The sequence below is a fragment of the Oncorhynchus keta genome, chromosome 2, assembly GCF_023373465.1.
Source record: "Oncorhynchus keta strain PuntledgeMale-10-30-2019 chromosome 2, Oket_V2, whole genome shotgun sequence".
NCBI classification, from domain to species: Eukaryota; Metazoa; Chordata; class Actinopteri; order Salmoniformes; family Salmonidae; genus Oncorhynchus; species Oncorhynchus keta.
The window spans coordinates 32,742,561-32,762,967 of NC_068422.1; the positions used below are offsets into that span (position 1 = coordinate 32,742,561).

General features: G+C 42.5%; 1 protein-coding gene across 3 annotated transcripts in view; it reads right to left on the reverse strand.

Annotated features, from left to right (window-relative positions):
- Positions 1-20,407, reverse strand: part of LOC118399510 (GDNF family receptor alpha-1-like) — a 131,329-nt gene that overhangs the window by 49,028 nt on the left and 61,894 nt on the right. The gene's annotated exons all lie outside the window — the stretch shown is intronic.

A 20,407-nucleotide genomic window follows, 5' to 3' on the forward strand; every position in this document is an offset into this window, starting at 1 on the left:
CTTATGCGAAACCACCAGCCACCACACAGAGATAGATGGGGATATAATGACAAAAGAATTCTGCTTATTTCTTGGCGCGTACAAGCCTCTACTCCACAAACACAATGTATGCTGTGAATGTACTGTATTCTACACCACACCTCCAGACCTGTCATAATGATTTACAATAGTGGTACCAAAGTGCCAATGAATTTGTTACACTGCGGCAACACCAGGGAAAGTTATTGTTGGTAGATTTATTTTATTTATTTTTATTGGCCTATCCACCCCCCCACCCCCTCTCGTAGGACAAAAGTAACTTTGTTAAACATTTTTGTATTCACAGTTTTTTTGCTATATATACACACAACCGTTGAAAATGTTTGTGGTCACTTAGAAATGTCCTTGTTTTTGAAAGAAAAGCACATTTTTTTCTCCATTAAAATAACATCAAATTGATCAGAAATACAGTGTAGACATTGTTAATGTTGTAAATTACTATTGTAGCTGGAAACAGCTGATTTTTTTAAATGGAACATCTACATAGGTGTACAGAGGCCCATTATCAGCAACCATCTCTCTTGTGTTAGCTAATCCAAGTTTATCATTTTAAAAGGCTAATTGATCATTAGAAAACCCTTTCAATTATGTTAACACAGCTGAAAACTGTTGTTCTGATTAAAGAAGCAATAAAACTGGTCTTCTTTAGACTAGTTGAGCATCAGCATTTGTGGGTTCGATTACAGGCTCAAAATGGCCAGAATCAAAGACATTTCTTCTGAAACTTGTCAGTGTATTCTTGTTCTGAGAAATGAAGGCTATTCCATGCGAGAAATTGCCAAGAAACTGATTCTCATACAACGCTGTGTAATACTCCCTTCACAGAACAGAGCAAACTGGCTCTAACCAGAATAGAACGAGGAGTGGGAGGCCCTGGTGCACAACTGAGCAAGAGGACAAGTACATTAGAGTGTCTAGCTTGAGAAACAGACGCCTCACAAGTTCTCAACTGGCAGCTTCATTAAATAGTACCTGCAAAACACCAGTTTCAACGTCAACAGTGAAGAGGCGACTCCGGGATGCTAGCCTTCTAGGCAGAGGTCCAGTGTCTGTGTTCTTTTGCCCATCTTTTATTTTTATTGGCCAATTTGAGATATGGCTATTTCTTTGCAAATCTCCCATTTGAACTCATCAGACCAAAGGACAGATTTCCACTGAACAGTTGATGTTGAGATGTGTTTGTTACTTGAACTCTGTGAAGCATTTAATCGGGCTGCAATCTGAGGTGCAGTTAATTGCCGATTTCTAAGGCTGGTAACTCTAATAAACTTATCATCTGCAGCAAAGATAACTCTGGGTCTTCCTTTCGTGGTCCTCATGAGAGCCAGTTTCATCATAGCGCTTGATGGTTTTTGCAACTGCACTTGAAGAAACTTTTAAAATTCTTGAAATTTTCCGGATTGCCTGACCGTCATGTCTTAAAGTAATGATGGACTGTCATTTCTCTTTGCTTATTTGAACTATTCTTGCCATAATATGGACTTGGTCTTTTATCAAATAGGGCTATCTTCTGTATACCACCCCTACCCCCACGCATTAAGAATTAAAGAAATTCCACAAATAAACTTTCAACAAGGCACACCTGTTAATTTAAATACATTCCCGGTGACTACCTCATGAAGTTAGTTGAGAGAATGTCAAGAGTGTGCAAAGCCGTCATCAAGGCAAAAGGTGGCTACTTTGAAGAATCTCAAATATAAAATACATTTAGATTTGTTTAACACTTTTTTGGTAACTACATGATTCCATATGTGTTATTTCATAGTTTTGATGTCTTCACTATTATTCTGCAATGTAGAAAATATATTTTTTTTCAATAAGAAAAACCCTTGAATGAGTAGGTGTCCAAGCTTCTGAATTGTACTGTAATATTCACACCCCGAGTCAATACTTTGCAGAAGCACCTTTAGAATCGATTCCAGTTGTGAGTCTTTCTGGGTAAGTCTCTAAGCACTTTCCACACCTGGAAAGATTAATTAATCTCCCAGTGTCTGATGGAAAGCAGACTGAACCAGGTTTTCCTCTAGAATTTTGCCTGTTCTTAGTTCCATTCTGTTGATTTTATTTCCTGAACCCCCCCCCCCCCAGTCCTTAACGTTTAGAAGCATAGCCATTACATGTAGCCACCACTATGCTTGCAAATATGGAGAGTGGTACTCAGTAATGTGTTGTATTGGATTTACCCCAAACATAACACTTTGTATTCAGGACAAAAAGTGAATTACTTTGCCACATTATTCGCAGTATTAATTTATTGCCTTGTTGCAAACAGGATGGATGTTTTGGAATATTTGTTTTCTGTACAGGACTCCTTCTTTTCACTCTGTCAATTAGGTTAGTATTGTGGAGTAACTACAATGTTGCTGATCCATCCTCGGTTTTCTCCTATCACTGCCATTAAACCCTGTAACTGTTTTAAAGTCACCATTGGCCTCATGGTGAAATCCCTGAGCGGTTTCCTTCCTCAACTGAGTTAGGAAGGAAGACTGTATCTTTGTCGTGATTGGGGGTATTGATACACCATCTAAAGCAGTGGTCACCAACCGGTCGATAGCGGTTGACTGGTCGATCTTAAAAGTATTCCTAATCGATCACCAAACATTTCTGTAGAAAAACCAACGATAAAGACTTGCGCTCCTTTAAATGTTTTATTTGTGTTGAGGTGTTGATTCAGAGGCCCTGTGCACCAGGTAGGCAAAGTGTTCCCATTTTGAACCATTTCATTTGTCTGAAAAGACAAACTCCACGTGCCCGGCGGACCAGGAGATGTGTGGCTAAATCCAGTGTGCCTATTGTGCTGGCCAATCTGATAGCTCAAATCACAGTGGCTACAGCTCCCACAACCCCGGCAAAGCAAAGTTTGAAACTAGCCTACGTGAGATGTCATTACTTTTAAAACCATGACCAAAGAGAGACTGTCAAAGAATACAGCAAAGAGCAAAGAGTTTTTATTCAGCGCTGTCATCAGTATTTTATTCAACACTAGTACAAAAAAGTACTAATGATTATTTTTCTTTGCAGCAAAATCTCCAGAGCTGATATTGTTGTATGCCCCATATACAGTATATAACATTCTGTTGGTGGCAAGAATTTTGCATAATAATTTAAATTGAACAGCTCTTCAAAGTGTTGAATCAAGCGTTATTTTGTGTTTTAGTTCATACACCATGGAACGGTACATTGAAAATCTCTTCTCAGCAAGTTCGCAAACTGTATGGCGCAGCTGTCAATATTTTTGTCCTTTCAATTTATGCCACTCTTTTTCAGCAATTTTTTTTAATATATGGCAGACAAAGAAGTTCCCTACCTTCTCGTCCTTCCTCTTGCCTTCTCCATTTTTGTGGTAATGCTGCAATCAATTGCTTGTAACTTTGGATTGAGTAAACTTGTTGGTCAATAATTTCTTATTCTGGTGCCCTTTCAGGCTATGAATTGTGGGTGGTTGTCTGTGGGAGAGTGTATGATTGTCTTGAGGCTACTAGCATAACTATCACTTTATTATCATATAACATACCAAGGTTTTTCATATCCGTAGGACATTTTATAGATCTGACCTAGAACAGGTGGATCATTCCTTGAAATGTTTTCCTATATTTCATCACGTGAAAATACAGTAACTTGGATGTTGTCTGATGAAAGTTTGTTGCAATATATTTTTCGGGGAGTGTAAAATGAAAGCTGTGCACCATTTCTGTTATATGGTCTGATGGTATTGAAACCAATCTCAGTGCCACCTTTCAGAATCGATAAAGAATGGCAGTGTGTAGATACTGTTATGGAAATAGGAGAGCCTGTCCTCTCGTGTTTGGATCATACGGGCATAATGATTATTTTAGCTCAGAGTTGACAGCCATATGCCATGGCTCAGTTTAGGCCCAAGTTGGATATAGTCACATAACACCACGTTTGCATCTGCCAAGTGTCAATCATCACATTGAGCCCCGATCGCTTTAGGAAGGGGACTTGTGGTTACATAAAACCACTGAGTCATCATCGCCTGCTCAAGAATAGTTCAGACATTCTGGATCATAACACAAAATCATCTAAGATTTAAAGTGCATTCGGAAAGTATTCAGACCCCTTGACTTTTTCCACATTTTGTTAGTTTACAGCCTAATTCTAAAATTGATTAAATATTTTTTCCCCTCATCAATCTACACACAATACCCCATAAGGACATAGCAAAAACAGAATTTTATACATTTTAGCAAATTTACAAAAAAAATGTAAACGGAAATATCACATTTACAAAGGTATTCAGACACTTTACTCAGACCCTTTACTCTTTACTCTCATCCAGAGACTTACAGTGCCTTCGAAATCCTGCTTACTTTGAAGTGTTCAGACCCCTTGACATTTTCCACATTTTGTAAGGTTACAGCCTTATTCTAAAATGTATTAAATTGTTTGTTTTCCCTCACCAATCTACACACAATAACCCATAATGACAAATCAAAAACAGGGTTTTACAAAAAACGGATATCATATTTGCATAAGTATTCAGACCCTTTACTCAGTACTTTGTCGAAGCACCTTTTTGCAGCGATTACAGTCTCTAGTCTTCTTTGATATGACGCTACAAGCTTGGCACACCTGCATTTGTTTTTTTTCTCCCATTCTTCTCTGCAGATCCTCTCAAGCTCTGTCAGGTTGGATGGGAGCTTCGCTGCACAGTTATTTTCAGGTCTCTCCAGAGATGTTCGACCGGGCTTGTTCGACCGGGCTTGGCCACTCAAGGACATGGCCACTCCTGCGGGCTTGGCCACTCCTGCGTTGTCATGGTTGTGTGCTTAGGGTCGTTTTCCTGTTGGAAGGTGAACCTCTGCCCCAGTCTGAGGTCCTGAGCACTCTGGAACAGGTTTTAATCAAGGATCTCTCTGTTCTTTGCTCCATTCATTTTTCCTTCTCTGACTAGTTTCCCAGTACCTGCCGTTGAAAAACATCCCCACAGCATGATGCTGCCACCACCATGCTACACCTTAGGGATGGTGCTAGGTTTCCTCCAGACGTGACACTTGGCATTCAGTCCAAAGTTTCATCAGACCAGAGAATCTTGTTTCTCATGGTCTGAGAACTTGCGGTGCCTTTTGGCAAACTCCAAGCGTGCTGTCATGTACATTTTACTGAGGATTGGCTTCCGTCTGGCCACTCTACCATAAAGGCCTGATTGGTGGAGTGTTGCAGAGTAGGTTGTCCTTCTGGAAGGTCCTCCCATCTCCACAGTGGAACTCTGGAGCTCTGTCAGAGTCGCCATCGGGCTCTTGTTCACCTCCCTGACCAAGGCACTTCTCACCCGATTGCTCAGTTTGGCCAGACGGCCAGCTCTAGGAAGAGCCTTGGTGGTTCCAAACATCTGTCATGAAAGAATGATGGAGACCACTGTGTTCTTGGGGACCTTCAACGCTGCAGAAATGTTTTGGTGCCCTTCCTCAGATCTGTGCCTCGACACAATACTGTCTCGGAGCTCTACGGATAACTCCTTCGACCTCATGGCTTGATTTTTGCTCTGACATTTCCTGTCAACTGTGGGACCTTATATAGACAGGTGTGTGCCTTTCCAAATGATGTCCAATCAATTCAATTTAACACAGGTGGACTCCAATCACAGAAACATCTCAAGGATGATCAATGGAAACAGGATGCACCTGAGCTCAATGTCGAGTCTCATAGCAAAGGGTCTGAAAATGTATGTAAATAGGGTATTAATTATTATATTTTTACACATTAGCAAACATTTTCTAAAACCATGTTTTCACTTTGTCATTATGGGGCATTGCGTGTAGATTTATTTGGAAAAACATTTCTTTATCAATTTTAGAGTAAGGCTGTAACGTAACAAAAGGTGGAGAAAGTCAAGGGGTCTGAATACTTTCCGAAGGCACTGAATAATATGCATGTTGCGATGTGATACAACAATTATAATGTTATATAGTACGGATTGGGTTGGCAGTTCCTATATTTTCAGTCAACACAGACTGTATGTCAAAGTTGAACTAATGCAAAAACAGCTTATTCAAATGAACGATGAAATTAGTTTTCACAGAAAACAAATATTTGTCATATGCATCAAACATGATATTCAAATGCTAGGATATGAATTAATAATGAGATAAATTCAATGTAAATACATCTTCAAAGGAATCATGTTGGAGACGGAATCTACACGTAGGGATAATCAATTAATAACATTTCATATTTTTATAGCCTGAAGGACCCTTGTTGTCTTTGGCTGAGGTTATTGATCTAAATGGTTGTATTGTTGAGTTGGTATAAAGTAACTTATCATTGTAAAATGGTGGGTTTGGAAAATAACAGCCGATAAAACAACTTTCACCATGCTGCTTTGCAATGAGCACATCCATCACATTTGCTTCATAGTGTCCAAAGATCGGATGACAGACAGCCCAAAAGTTTCCCTTCTGGGACAGCATCGTAAAAGTAGTGACATCTGGAGACTTTTAGCTGCAAAACAAAGTTTCCCAACTGTCACCCACTATAATTGGCTATGGTGATGCAGCATCAGGCTGAATCACCATTCACAAAGCATTGTGGACTGGAGACTGTGATTGATGATGTTTATTTTCTAAACTGTGTCTTCAACACTTTAAGTGCATATGACCCAGTTCTTTGGGTGATACATTTTTAATTAAACATCCAGTGTGCCAAAGTCTGCAGTGAAGATGGATAGTCCCTACTCTCAGATTCCTGGCAGGTGGAGCTGAAAAACGCACATGGGAAAAAAAACAGTTCAGTTTGGCAGGGATATGGAGAGAAGAGATAGAAAGTGTATAGAAGTATCCATATAAGGAGAACTGAGTGCTACACTGACTCCAAGACTGCTGACTAAGGAGGATAAAAGAGAGGGATGAGGATGAACAAAGACAGGGAGAGAGAAAGAGAGAGGGAGAAAGAAACGGAGAGGGAGAGAGTGTGAGTGAGAGGCAGGAAGCTGAGCAGACATGATCCCAGCACAGGGCATCAGGATGGGGCTGTTTTAGACGACCCATGTAAGGCTACTGACAGAGTGGCTCACCCCGACAGAGCAGATATGGTAGATAGGAGAGCTAATTGCAGGAGATATGTGATCCCCGTGAATCTGTGCCGCTGTACTCTCGGCAGCGCGATGGCCTCAGAGCGTGGATCAGATCAAAATCCGGAGGCACACCATTTCCTCTACTCTCACACGGCAATTCCACTGAAACCTCACCGCTATTGTATTTCACAGCACAGACTTTTGGAATCCATTTCTCTGTCACAAAAATATTGTCCTCTTAAAAACAAACAAATAAATGAAGCCGGGAGTCAGGGACACATCCTGTTATTCCCATTGTACTCCTCTCTGTGAATGTGAGAGGTACAGGAACGACCCATGAGGTCATTACTAAATGAGATTACCTAATGACTTCACAGGCAACCAGCCTGGTACAAAGCCATTTAGAGACATAATTACTTCCCCCGTCATTATTTTGAAACACTAGAAAAGTCATCTTATGTTGAGGCATAGCTTAATCACATTGTCTGACTGTTTTAAAAAGCAGGGGGTGGGGGGGGGGGGTCCAGACATCTACCAAGGCCATTGTGATCAGAAAACCAACCATGTAGCATTTTCATGCACGAGAAGAAAACCAACTTGTGTTATCATGTGCAGGACTTATTATAGGGCATCCCTTTACAATGATGGCGTTTAAAGTATGGGTTCTATTCAATCTGTATCGCGGAACTATTACAGATTGTTCAATAGAAATGTTTAGGTCATTTCCGATTGAGCCGACATATGCAGCGTTTACAGTTTATGCAGTTTCCGCCATCGCGGGAACATTGGCTTTCAATTTCAATTGGCAAGGGCGCTGAACATCCACGATGCGGATTGAATAGAGCCCTAAATCAGGATGTGTGTTCCTTTCTATCCATTAGGGGAAGGACTGTGGGAAAGTAATGACACATCAGTAGAAAGAGACAAGAAGGACCACTCTCTACAGAGGAAATGAATGTAGTTGTCAACTTCTCATTCTTCATGACTAGGATGACACTATTTTCATATCTGGACCGCTAACTCATTCCAAAGTAGTGTTCACCATAAAGTTTTAAGTTCCCTCCAACTTAGTAACAGTGAGGTAACATCTATTCAACTGTCTCAAAATTATAATGGAAGGAAAACTGAACAGAAATTTCATCAAGCTACTGTCATGTTAAATTAAAGTTTTTAAAAATATTTTTTCACTATGTAATCTGTGAATCCATCTCTAAGGCAACTCCAACTAAACCTTTAGTCAATGTCATAAATGAAGACGGCAACAATACACGAGTTGAGAAGCAGTCTCTTCAGGAATTGGTGGTGTTTGAGGTTGAGCCATGGGCAGGTAAGTGGTGGTTTATGGGGATTCATTACAGGCCATTACAGCAGAGGTTACACAAGACAGGGGGATGTTTTATCTGCAAACACATAAAGAACAGACATCCAATATTTCTGACATCCCAGGAATGAAAGCATCTATCCCTTGTGGCTGTGAATCAAAGACGACATGAACTGCCAAAATAATGGAAACGAGGGCTGCAAAGTTTATTGAAAGCATGTGCCTTCTTGTCACAGGTGTGGTTCCTGAGTTAATTAAGCAATTACCATCCCATCATGCTTAAAAGATAATGGGCACACCATTATTTTGGTTACCATGGTTATGCCTCCAAAGGATGACAATACCCACAGGGCGCAAGTGGTTATTGAATGGTTTGATAAACCTATGTAAACCATATATGCCATGGCCATCTCAGTCACCAGATCTCAACCCAATTGAACACTTATGGGAGGTTCTGGAGTGGTTGCCTGAGACGGTGTTTCCTACCACCATCAACAAAATACCAAATGATGGTATTTCTCGTCAAAGAAATCACTCCGATAAAGTTTCAGACACTTGTAGAATCTATGCCATGATGCATTGAAGCCGTTCCGGCTCATGGTGGCCCAACGCCCTATTTTTGTTGGTGTTTCCTTTATTTTGGCAGTTATCTGTATGTGTACTATCCACATCGACGTGGCAGTAGTGGAGAGGGTGGTAAGTTTTAAGTTCCTCGGCGTACACATCACGGACAAACTGAATTGGTCCACCCACACAGACAGCGTGGTGAAGGCGCAGCAGCAAACATTTACAGATCACCGCCTGGTACGGCAACTGCTCCGCCCACAACCGTAAGGCTCTCCAGAGGGTAGTGAGGTCTGCACAACGCATCACCGGGGGCAAACTACCTACCTCCAGGACACCTACATCACCCGATGTAACAGGAAGGCCATAAAGATCATCAAGGACAACAACCACCCAAGCCACTGCCTGTTCACCCCACTATCAGCCAGAAGGCGAGGTCAGTACAGGTGCATCAAAGCAGAGACCGAGACTGAAAAACAGCTTATATCTCAAGGCCATCAGACTGTTAAACAGCCATCACTAACAAGGAGTGGCTGCTGCCAACATACTGACTCAACTCCAGTCACTTTAATATTGGAAAAATGTATGTAAAAAATGTATCACCACTGGTGTCCCCCAGGGCTCTGTTCTAGGCCCTCTCCTATTCTCGCTATACACCAAGTCACTTGGCTCTGACATAACCTCACATGGTCTCTCCTATCATTGCTATGCAGATGACACACAATTAATCTTCTCCTTTCCCCCTTCTGATGACCAGGTGGCGAATCGCATCTCTGCATGTCTGGCAGACATATCAGTGTGGATGACGGATCACCACCTCAAGCTGAACCTCGGCAAGACGGAGCTGCTCTTCCTCCCGGGAAGGACTGCCCGTTCCATGATCTCGCCATCACGGTTGACAACTCCATTGTGTCCTCCTCCCAGAGCGCTAAGAACCTTGGCGTGATCCTGGACAACACCCTGTCGTTCTCAACTAACATCAAGGCGGTGGCCCGTTCCTGTAGGTTCATGCTCTACAACATCCGCAGAGTACGACCCTGCCTCACACAGGAAGCGGCGCAGGTCCTAATCCAGGCACTTGTCATCTCCCGTCTGGATTACTGCAACTCGCTGTTGGCTGGGCTCCCTGCCTGTGCCATTAAACCCCTACAACTCATCCAGAACGCCGCAGCCCGTCTGGTGTTCAACCTTCCCAAGTTCTCTCACGTCACCCCGCTCCTCCGCTCTCTCCACTGGCTTCCAGTTGAAGCTCGCATCCGCTACAAGACCATGGTGCTTGCCTACGGAGCTGTGAGGGGAACGGCACCTCAGTACCTCCAGGCTCTGATCAGGCCCTACACCCAAACAAGGGCACTGCGTTCATCCACCTCTGGCCTGCTCGCCTCCCTACCACTGAGGAAGTACAGTTCCCGCTCAGCCCAGTCAAAACTGTTCGCTGCTCTGGCTCCCCAATGGTGGAACAAACTCCTCACGACGCCAGGACAGCGGAGTCAATCACCACCTTCCGGAGACACCTGAAACCCCACCTCTTTAAGGAATACCTAGGATAGGATAAAGTAATCCCCCCTTAAAATATTTAGATGCACTATTGTAAAGTGGCTGTTCCACTGGATGTCATAAGGTGAATGCACCAATTTGTAAGTCGCTCTGGATAAGAGCGTCTGCTAAATGACTTAAATGTAAATGTAAATGTATCACTAGCCACTTTAAACAATGCCACTTAATATAATGTTTACATACCCTACACTACTCATCTCATATGTATATACTGTACTCTATACCATCTACTGCATCTTGCCATCTTTATGTAATACATGTATCTGTCACGATCGTCTGAAGAAGTGGACCAAAGTGCAGCGTTGTGAGAGTACACAACAAAAACTGGAAATAACAAATGACCGTGACGCTGACGAGGGCTATAGTGCCACTAACAAAGATAACTTCCCACAATAACTAAAGGGAAAAAGGCTGCCTAAGTATGATTCCCAATCAGAGACAATGATGGACAGCTGTCCCTGATTGAGAACCATACCCAGCCAAAACATAGAAACACAAAACATAGAAATCTGAACATAGAATGCCCACCCAAATCATGCCCTGACCAAACCAAAATAGAGACATAAAAAGGCTCTCTCAGGTCAGGGCGTGACAGTATCACTAGTCACTTTAAACAATGCCACTTTTATATGTTTACATACCCTACATTACTCATCTCATATGTATATACTGTACTCGATACCATTTACTGCATCTTGGCTATGCCGTTCTGTACCATCACTCATTCAAATATATTTATGTACATATTCTTCATCCCTTTACACTTGTGTGTATAAGGTAGTTGTTGTGAAATTGTTAGGTTAGATTACTCGTTGGTTATTACTGCATTGTCGGAACTAGAAGCACAAGCATTTCGCTACACTCGCATTAACATCTGCTAACCATGTGTATGTGACAAATAATATTTGATTTTATTTGATACTACTATTGAGTAAGGGCTGAAAGATGATGATACAAATCACCTCAACTATTTACAGTTGAAGTCGGAAGTTTACATACACTTAGGTTGGAGTCATTAAAACTCGTTTTTCAACCACTTCACAAATTTCTTGTTAACAAACTATAGTTTTGGCAAGTCAGTTAGGACATCTACTTTGTGCATGACACAAGTAATTTTTCCAACAATTGTTTACAGACAGATTATTTAACTTATAACTCACTGTATCACAATTCCAGTGGGTCAGAAGTTTACATACACTAAGTTCTGTGCCTTTGAACAGCTTGGAAAATTCCAGAAAATTATGCAATGGCTTTAGAAGCTTCTGATTGGAGGTGTACATCCGGTATTTCAAAGCCTACCTTCAAACTCAGTGCCTCTTTGCTTGACATCATGGGAAAATCAAAAGATATCACCCAAGACTTCTGAAAAACAATTGTAGACCTCCACAAGTCTGGTTCATCCTTGGGAGCAATTTCCAAACGCCTGAAGGAATCTGTACAAACAATAGTACACAAGTATAAACACCATGGGACCACGCAGCCGTCATACCGCTCAGGAAGGAGACGCATTCTATCTCCTATAGATGAACGTACTTTGGTGCGAAAGGTGCAAATCAACCCCAGAACAACAGCAAAGGACCTTGTGAAGATACTGGAGGAAACGGGTACAAAGGTATCTATATCCACAGTAAAATGAGTCCTATATCGACACTACCTGAAAGGCCTCTCAGCAAGGAAGAAGACACTGCTCCAAAACCGCCATAATAAAGCAAGTCTACACTTTGCAACTGCACATGGGAACAAAGATCGTACTTTTTGGAGAAATGTCCTCTGGTCTGATGAAACAAAAATAGAACTGCTTGGCCATAATGACCATCGTTATGTTTGGAGGAAAAAGGGGGAGGCTTTTGCAAGCCAAAGAACGCCGTCTAAACCGTGAAACACCGGGGTGGCAGCATCATGCATCATGCAGCAAAGCACCTATAGGTGCTTTGCTGCAGGAGGGACTGGTGCACTTCACAAAATAGATGGCATGAGGGAGGAAAATGATGTGGATATATTGAAGCAACATCTCAAGACATCAGTCAGGAAGTTAAAGCTTGGTTGCAAATGGGTCTTCCAAATGGACAATGACCCCAAGCATACTTCCAAAGTTGTGGCAAAATAGCTTATGGACAATAAAGTCAAGGAATTGGAGTGTCCATCACAAAGCCCTGACCTCAATCCTATAGAAAATTTGTGGACAGAACTGAAAAAGCATGTGCGAGCAAGGAGGCCTACAAACCTGACTCAGTCACTCCAGCTCTGTCAGGAGGAATGGGCCAAAATTCACCCAACTTATTGTGGGAAGCTTGTGGAAGGCGACCTGAAATGTTTGACCCAAGTTAAACAATATAAAGGCAATACTACCAAATACTAATTGACCCACTGGGAATGTGATGAAATAAATAAAAGCTGAAATAAATAATTCTCTCTACTATTATTCATTTCACATTCTTAAAATAAAGTGGTGATCCTAACTGATTTTTTAAAATCCAATTTTTTCTTGGATTAAATGTCCGGAATTGTGAAAAACTGAGTTTAAATGTTTAAATTTGGCTTAGGTGTATGTAAACTTCCGACTTCAACTGTATATCTACTTGTCTCAATATATTTTAACCATAAAGAGATGGCAAATCACAATTTCAGTGGCAGGGGGATTTATTATGAAGCTATGTTTGGGAGTAATTCAGTCATATGTAATGATTGACAGATGAGTGAATCGAGGTGATTTTGAAAGATCAGACAACACAGAGTATTGTACGTAGGTGATCCCATCACAATGTCCCACTGGAAGATGAATTGATTAAATATTCTTCAGTGAATCAATAACATTGAGCAACATTACATAATGATTACATATCACTAGCTGGTTACAATGCAGCCAGTAAACCCTACCATTGACCCAAGTCCACCTATTTGGTTTGTGTGAAATGTGATTCAAACATCCATAATACTCCACAGTACCCCTACAATAATGAGTACAGCAAAATAATAATGTCTCTCATTTTCAGAGTAAATTTGAACTGTAAGACATGTCTGTTCATCAGTGTGGAACTTCGGCCCTAGCTGTGTGGGCCTTTGGGACGAGCCGTCCCACAGTGCAATAATGTAAGGTACCATGATATAACTGCAGCAGTGGGCACCTCATCATGGCTGGAGCTCTCCAAGGACACTATCCTTCAGAGGAGGAGAGAGGGAGGAAGGGATGAGGGGTGAGAGGAGGGGTGAACTACTAAGGCTCAGTAGAGATGAATAGCCTGCTATCCTCCATGGGAAAGTGTAATGTGAGGACAGAGAAGGAAAAAGAGAGATGGAGGAAGGGGGAGGTTATGTGCTAACTTGACGAGGGAACAGCAAATAGTGATACAGAATAACAGCCTTGGACTACGGGGGCTGAGCTCACAACTGTGACAATTGCACAGCTGTAAGATTTAGGGCAAAAGTGAAGCCCCTGATTTGACCAGCAGGAAGTATCATGTCTTGTTTGCGAGTTTGCTGAAGAGAACCTGTTATTGTTATTGTACAAAGGAATTCAACAAAACAAACTCAGTGAGAATCCACTCGTACTTGAACCTCGATTTCTGGCTTTCACGCGGTCATTCTGAAAGTTAACATGTTTCTTGGAAGTGTGGCAACGTGAGACGTGGTTTTGCTTGGTGCTTTCATTTGCTCCTACTGACAGGTCATCTTGGCCTTGTGTGTTCAAAAGAGAAGAGAACAAGAGAGACAGGGCAAGATTAAAGGCAAAAAGAACGGTCTCTTTGTTGAGTTCATCGATGCAGTTCTGCATTGCTTGTTCTTTGGGGTTTTAGGCTCGGTTTCTATATAAGCACTTCGTGACATCTGCTGATGTAAAAAGGGCTTTAGAAATACATTTGATTTGATTTGAGAGAGGGAGAGAGGGAGAGAGAGAGAGAGAGAGAGAGAGAGAGAGAGAGTCCACAGAGCAACTCCACAGAGCAACTCCACACAACTAAGGGGCTTTGATTTACACTAAGAGCTAAGTGACTGGGTCTAGTGATGTATATTTAAACACCCATGTGCTATTTCATAAAGCTATCTCAAAGTTGAAAGAATCTATCCTCCTTTAATCTGCATGTTTGTGTGTGTGGGTCTATTCTATTTAGCTTTGTAGAAAGTAGGTGTTCTATAATAGAGTGGGGTGTATGAATTGAATGGACCAGAGAGTGTTATCATGCAGGATGTGAATGCAACAACACAACCTGAAACAAACCTGAAACAATTACCTGGTCAAGATGTTCACTCACTCAAGCCACTACTAGAGTTGCAACATTGAACATTATACACACTTTAAAGAGTCGATTCCCACACTGATTTTTAAGCAGTGCTGGAGATGATTAAACATTTCAGCCAGTCCATTTTCTAAATTTGGGGAAATTACCAGCGCAATATAAGGGTTAAACTCTCTAAATTCTCCCTTCCTGAACAGCCTAGCTGTGAGATCTGTGGATATCTATGTGTTTTAGGTGCTGAGGGGCTGTAGTCCCATTACAAGGACGATTAATAATTGATTTCTTGGGTTGATTGTGGGGGAAAGCACGCTCCGTCCCAGCTCTGTCTCACATTATTGATTTGGAATGAGCTGTCACTGAGCCAGGTGTGAGATAGAGTGGCCGTAAAGGCCGGTTTGTGTGTGTGTGTGTGTGTTTGTGTGAGCATGCAGGTGTTTTTCTGCGCATGTGTGTGTGCGTGAGTGCATGCATGTATTGTGTGTGTGTCTGCACACTTCTCATGTCTGCAGGCCTTTCCAACAGTAATAGCAACATGGCAGCATTTGTCTTCGTTGTGTGTCTTGATTGAGAGTTGCTGAGCCTTTACCTACAGCCACTATGATGAAGAACCTCATATTGGACTCAAATGAAATGACCCTGGCTAGTCAAGAGCTGTACCGATGACAAAGTCGTTGTGCTGTTTTATGGTGCCTCGGTGGTTTTACATTCATCCAATGCTGTTGAAGTGACTCCACTTCCACCACAGGGGTGAAAGGTCAAGATGTGGCTCTAGTTTGAGATCATTCAGACAGAGGACAGAGGAATCATTCCAGAGTATCTGCTATGAACAAGCTCAAAAGCAAGGCAGGGAGAGGAGAATTACCGACCATGGCACAGAGCAAACTGGATTTCAAATGGTGGTATTATAAAGCACATAATAAAACCTAAGCCAACGTCTATCTTAGCCAAGGCTGTGAAATTAATTTTACCCCGGGGGCCACATTTGGTCTCAACAAGGTTCGGTGGGCCACACTGAAAATTGGTTATATTTCCTCGCTCTCAAAAATAGACCTCTATCCACATTTTGGGGACTTTCCGATTCTCCCTGACCATACCTTTCATTTCAGTGATTATTAGCCAGCTGAACAGTCAAGAAACTGTATGAAAGTAGGTCCATTATCATTTCTACACAATTTCGATTTGGTTATAGTAATTTTAAAGTATAATTCAAACCACCCACGGGCCGGATTGGACCCCTCGTGAGTCGGATTTGGCCCGCGGACGGTATGTTTAACACCTCTGATGAAAGTTATCTAAGCTCCCCTCCTTAAAGGCCAAACACTAAACTCAAAAACTATGAACACCCTCTTCAATGTGTTTACTTCACACAGAGTTTATTTGAGGTTTGCTCAGCTACAGTATGGCGTCTTCACTGATTGTTGAAGTACGATGATGGAGAGCTTCTTTTGATCGGTGTTCCTGCAGTGTTCCTGCAGTGTTCCTGCTGGGACCATTAGGTGAGCTGACATGATTCCCTGTGGGTTGGAGGGGAAATCCCGCTGCTGTGACTGAAGGCCGGAACCATCCCAGATCTCCTACTCTTAGGTCTGTTCAAACCACTCCTGTCTTTCATCACCTCTGCCTTTTGAACACAACATCAAACAGACAGGGGCCTCGCTTGACTTGGTCCACTTTGCAGTGTGTGTTGTTCCGGCATGGTTAGGTACATGAGTGGAGAGACTCAGTAGGCAGCGTAAAGTCTCACTTGATCTTTAAAACAGGCTATGAATGGTGGTATATGGTATTTGAGTCAAATAAAATCAAAGTTTATTTGTCATGTGCGCCGAATACAACAGGCGTAGTAGACCTTACAGTGAAATGATTACTTACAGGCTCTAACCAATAGTGAAAAAAAGGTGTTAGGTGAACAATAGGTAAGTAAAGAAATAAAACAACAGTAAAAAGACAGAATATATACAGACGTGAGGCAATAAAAGTAGCGAGGCTACATACAGACACCGGTTAGTCAGGCTGATTGAGGTAGTTTGTACATGCAGATATGGATAAAGTGCCTATGCCCATATGATGTACAGAGAGTAGCAGTAGCATAAAAATAGGGTTTGGCGGGTGGTGGGTGGCGGGACACAATGCAGATAGCCCAGTTAGCCAATGTGCGGGAGCATGGGTTGGTCGTCCCAATTGAGGTAGTATGTACATGAATGTATAGTTAAAGTGACGATGCATATATGATAAACCGAGAGTAGCAGCAGCATAAAAAGAGTCTATACTGTTGCTTCATGCCTTAATATTTGCTTGTAAGCAGGAATTAGGAGGATAGGATTGTGGTCGGATTTACCAAATGGAGGGCGAGGGAGTGCTTCATACGCGTTTCTGTGTGTGGAGTACAGGTGATCTAGAATTATTTTCCCTCTGGTTGCACATTTAACATGTTGATAGAAATTTGGTAGAACTGATTTAAGTTTCACTGCATTAAAGTCTCCGGCCACTAGGAGCACCGCCTCTGGGTGAGTGGTTTCCTGTTAGCTTATTTCCTTATACAGCTGAATGAGTGCGGTCTTAGTGCCAGCATCTGTCTGTGGTGGTAAATAAACAGCCACGAAATGTATAGCTGAAAACTCTCTAGGCAAGTAGTGTCTCCTGCAATTTATCACAAAATACTTTACTTCAGGCGAGCAAATATTTCCTTAGATTTCATGCACCAGCTGTTGTTTACAAACATGAACAGACCGCCCTACTCGTCTTACAGACTCAACCTGTTCTATCTTGCCGGTGCAGTGTATATCCCGCTATCTGAAAATAACGCGAAAACCCCCCACATAATAGCACAATTGGTTGGGCGCCCGTAAAACTGCTGTCATTTCTTCCGGCACTGACTGGAGTGTACCTGTGGATGTATGGATATATTTCAAGGTGTACCTGTGGATGTATGGATATATTTCAAGGTGTACCTGTGGATGTATGGATATATTTCAAGGTGTACCTGTGGATGTTTGTCAAGGCCTACTTTCAAACTCAGTGCCTCTTTCCTTGACATCATGGGAACATGTAAATAAATAAGCCAAGATCTAAGATCTGTACAAACAATAGTACGCAAGTATAAACACCATGGGACCACGCAGCCATCATACAGCTCAGGAATGAGACACATTCTGTCTCCTAGAGATGAATGTACTTTGGTGCGAAAAGTGCAAATCAATCCCAGAACAACAGCAAAGGACCTTGTGAAGATGCTGGAGGAAACAGGTACAAAAGTACCTATATCCACAGTAAAACGAGTCCTATATCGACACTACCTGAAAGGCCGCTCAGCAAGGAAGAAGTCACTGCTCCAAAACAGCCATAAAAAAGACAGATTACGGTTTGCAACTGCACATGGGGACAATGATCTGACTTTTTGGAGAAATGTCCTCTAGTCTGATGAAATGAAAATAGAACTGCTTGGCCTTATTGACCATCGTTATGTTTGGAGGAAAAAGGGAGAGGCTTGCAAGCTGAAGAACACCATCCCAACTGTGAAGCACGGCTGTGGCAGCATCATGTTGTGGGGGTGCTTTGCTGTAGGAGGTGCTTGTGCACTTCACAAAATAGATGGCATCATGAGGCGGAAAAATTATGTGGATATATTGAAGCAACATCTCAAGACAGTCAGGAAGTTAAAGCTTGGTTGCAAATGGGTCTTCCAAATGGACAATGACCACAAGCATACCTCCAAAGTTGTGGCAAAATAGCTTAAGGACAACAAAGTCAAGGTATTGGAGTGGCCAACACAATGCCTTGACCTCAATCCCATAGAAAATTTGTGGGCAGAACTGAAAAAGCATGTGCGAAATAAAAGCTGAAATAAATAATTCTCATTCTTAAAATGAAGTGGTGATCCTAACTGACCAAAGACAGGGAATGTTTACTAGGATTGAATGTCAGGAATTGAGAACAAAATTACTTTTAATGTATTTTGCTAAGGTGAATGCAAACTTTCGACTTCAACTGCACCACCGCAGACCGATGCTGGCACTAAGACGGCACTCAATGAGCTGTATATGGCCATAAGAAAAGAGGAAAACGCTCATCCAGAGGCGGTTTCCTAGTGGCCGGGGACGTTAATGCAGGCAAACTCAAATCCGTTTTATCTAATCTCTTCCCGCATGTTAAATGTGCAACAGAGGGGGAAAAAAACTATTGACCAACTTTACTTGACACAGAGACACGTACAAAGCTCTCCCTTGCTCTCCATTTGGCAAGTCTGACCATAATACTATCCCCCTGATTTCTGCTTACAAGCAAAAACTAAAGCAGGAAGCATCAGTGACTCGGTCAATAAGAAAGTGGTCAGATGAAGCAGATGCTAAGCTACAGGACTGTTTTGCTAGCAAAGACTGGAACATTTTCCGATGGCATTGAGGAGTACACCACATCAGTCACTGGCTTCATCAATTAGTGCATCGAGAACGTCGTCCCCACAGTGACTGTACTTACATACCCAAACCAGAAGCCATGGATTCCAGGCAACATCCGCACTGAGCTAAAGGGTAGAGCTGCCGCTTTCAAGGTGCGGGCCTCTAACCTGGAAGCTTATAAGAAATCCTGCTATACCCTCCTACGAACTATCAAACAGGCAAAGTGTCAATACAGGACTATATCGTACTACATCGGCTCTGACGCTTGTTGGATGTGGCAGGGCTTGCAAACAATTACAGACTACAAAGGGAAGCACAGCCGCGAGCTGCCCAGTGACATGAACCTACCAGACAAGCTAAATCGCTTCGAGGCAAGTAACACTGAAACATGCATGAGAGCACCAGCTGTTCCGGACGAATGTGTGATCACGCTCTCCGTAGCCAATATGAGTAAGACCTTTAAACAGGTAAACATTCACAAGGCCGCAGGGCCAGATGGATTACCAGGACGTGTACTTACCAACTGGCCGGTGTCTTCACTGACATTTTCCACCAGTCCAACTGAGTCTGTAATACCAACATGTTTGAAGCAGACCACCATGACTCCAAAACCATCATCAAGTTTGCCGATGACACAACAGTGGTAGGCCTGATCACCGACAATGATGAGACAGCCTATAGCGAGCAGGTCAGAGACCTGGCCGGGTGGTGCCAGGACAACAACCTCTCCCTCAATGTGATCAAGACAAACAAGATGATTGTGGACTACAGGAAAAGGAGGACTGAGCATGCCCCCAACTATCATGGTCCAAACACACTAAGACAGTTGTGAAGAGGGCGCAACAAAGCCTATTCAGGAGACTGAAAAGATTTAGCATGGTCCTCAGATCCTCAAAAGGTTCTCCAGCTGCAATATAGAGAGCATCCTGACTGGTTGCATCACTGCCTGGTATGGCAACTGCTCGGCCTCCGACCGCAAGGCACTACAGAGGGTAGTGTGTACGGCCCAGTACATCACTGGTGCCAAGCTTCCTGCCATCCAGGATGTCTATACCAGGCAGTGTCAGAGAAAGACCCTAAAAATTTCCAAAGAGTCCAGCCACCCTAGTCATAGACTGTTCTCTCTGCTACCGCATGGAAAGTGGTACTAGAGCGCCAAGTCTAGGTCTAAAAGGCTTCTTAACAGCTTCTACCCCCAAGCCATAAGACTCCTGTACAGCTAATCAAAGGGCTACCCAGACCCATTACATTACATTTACATTAC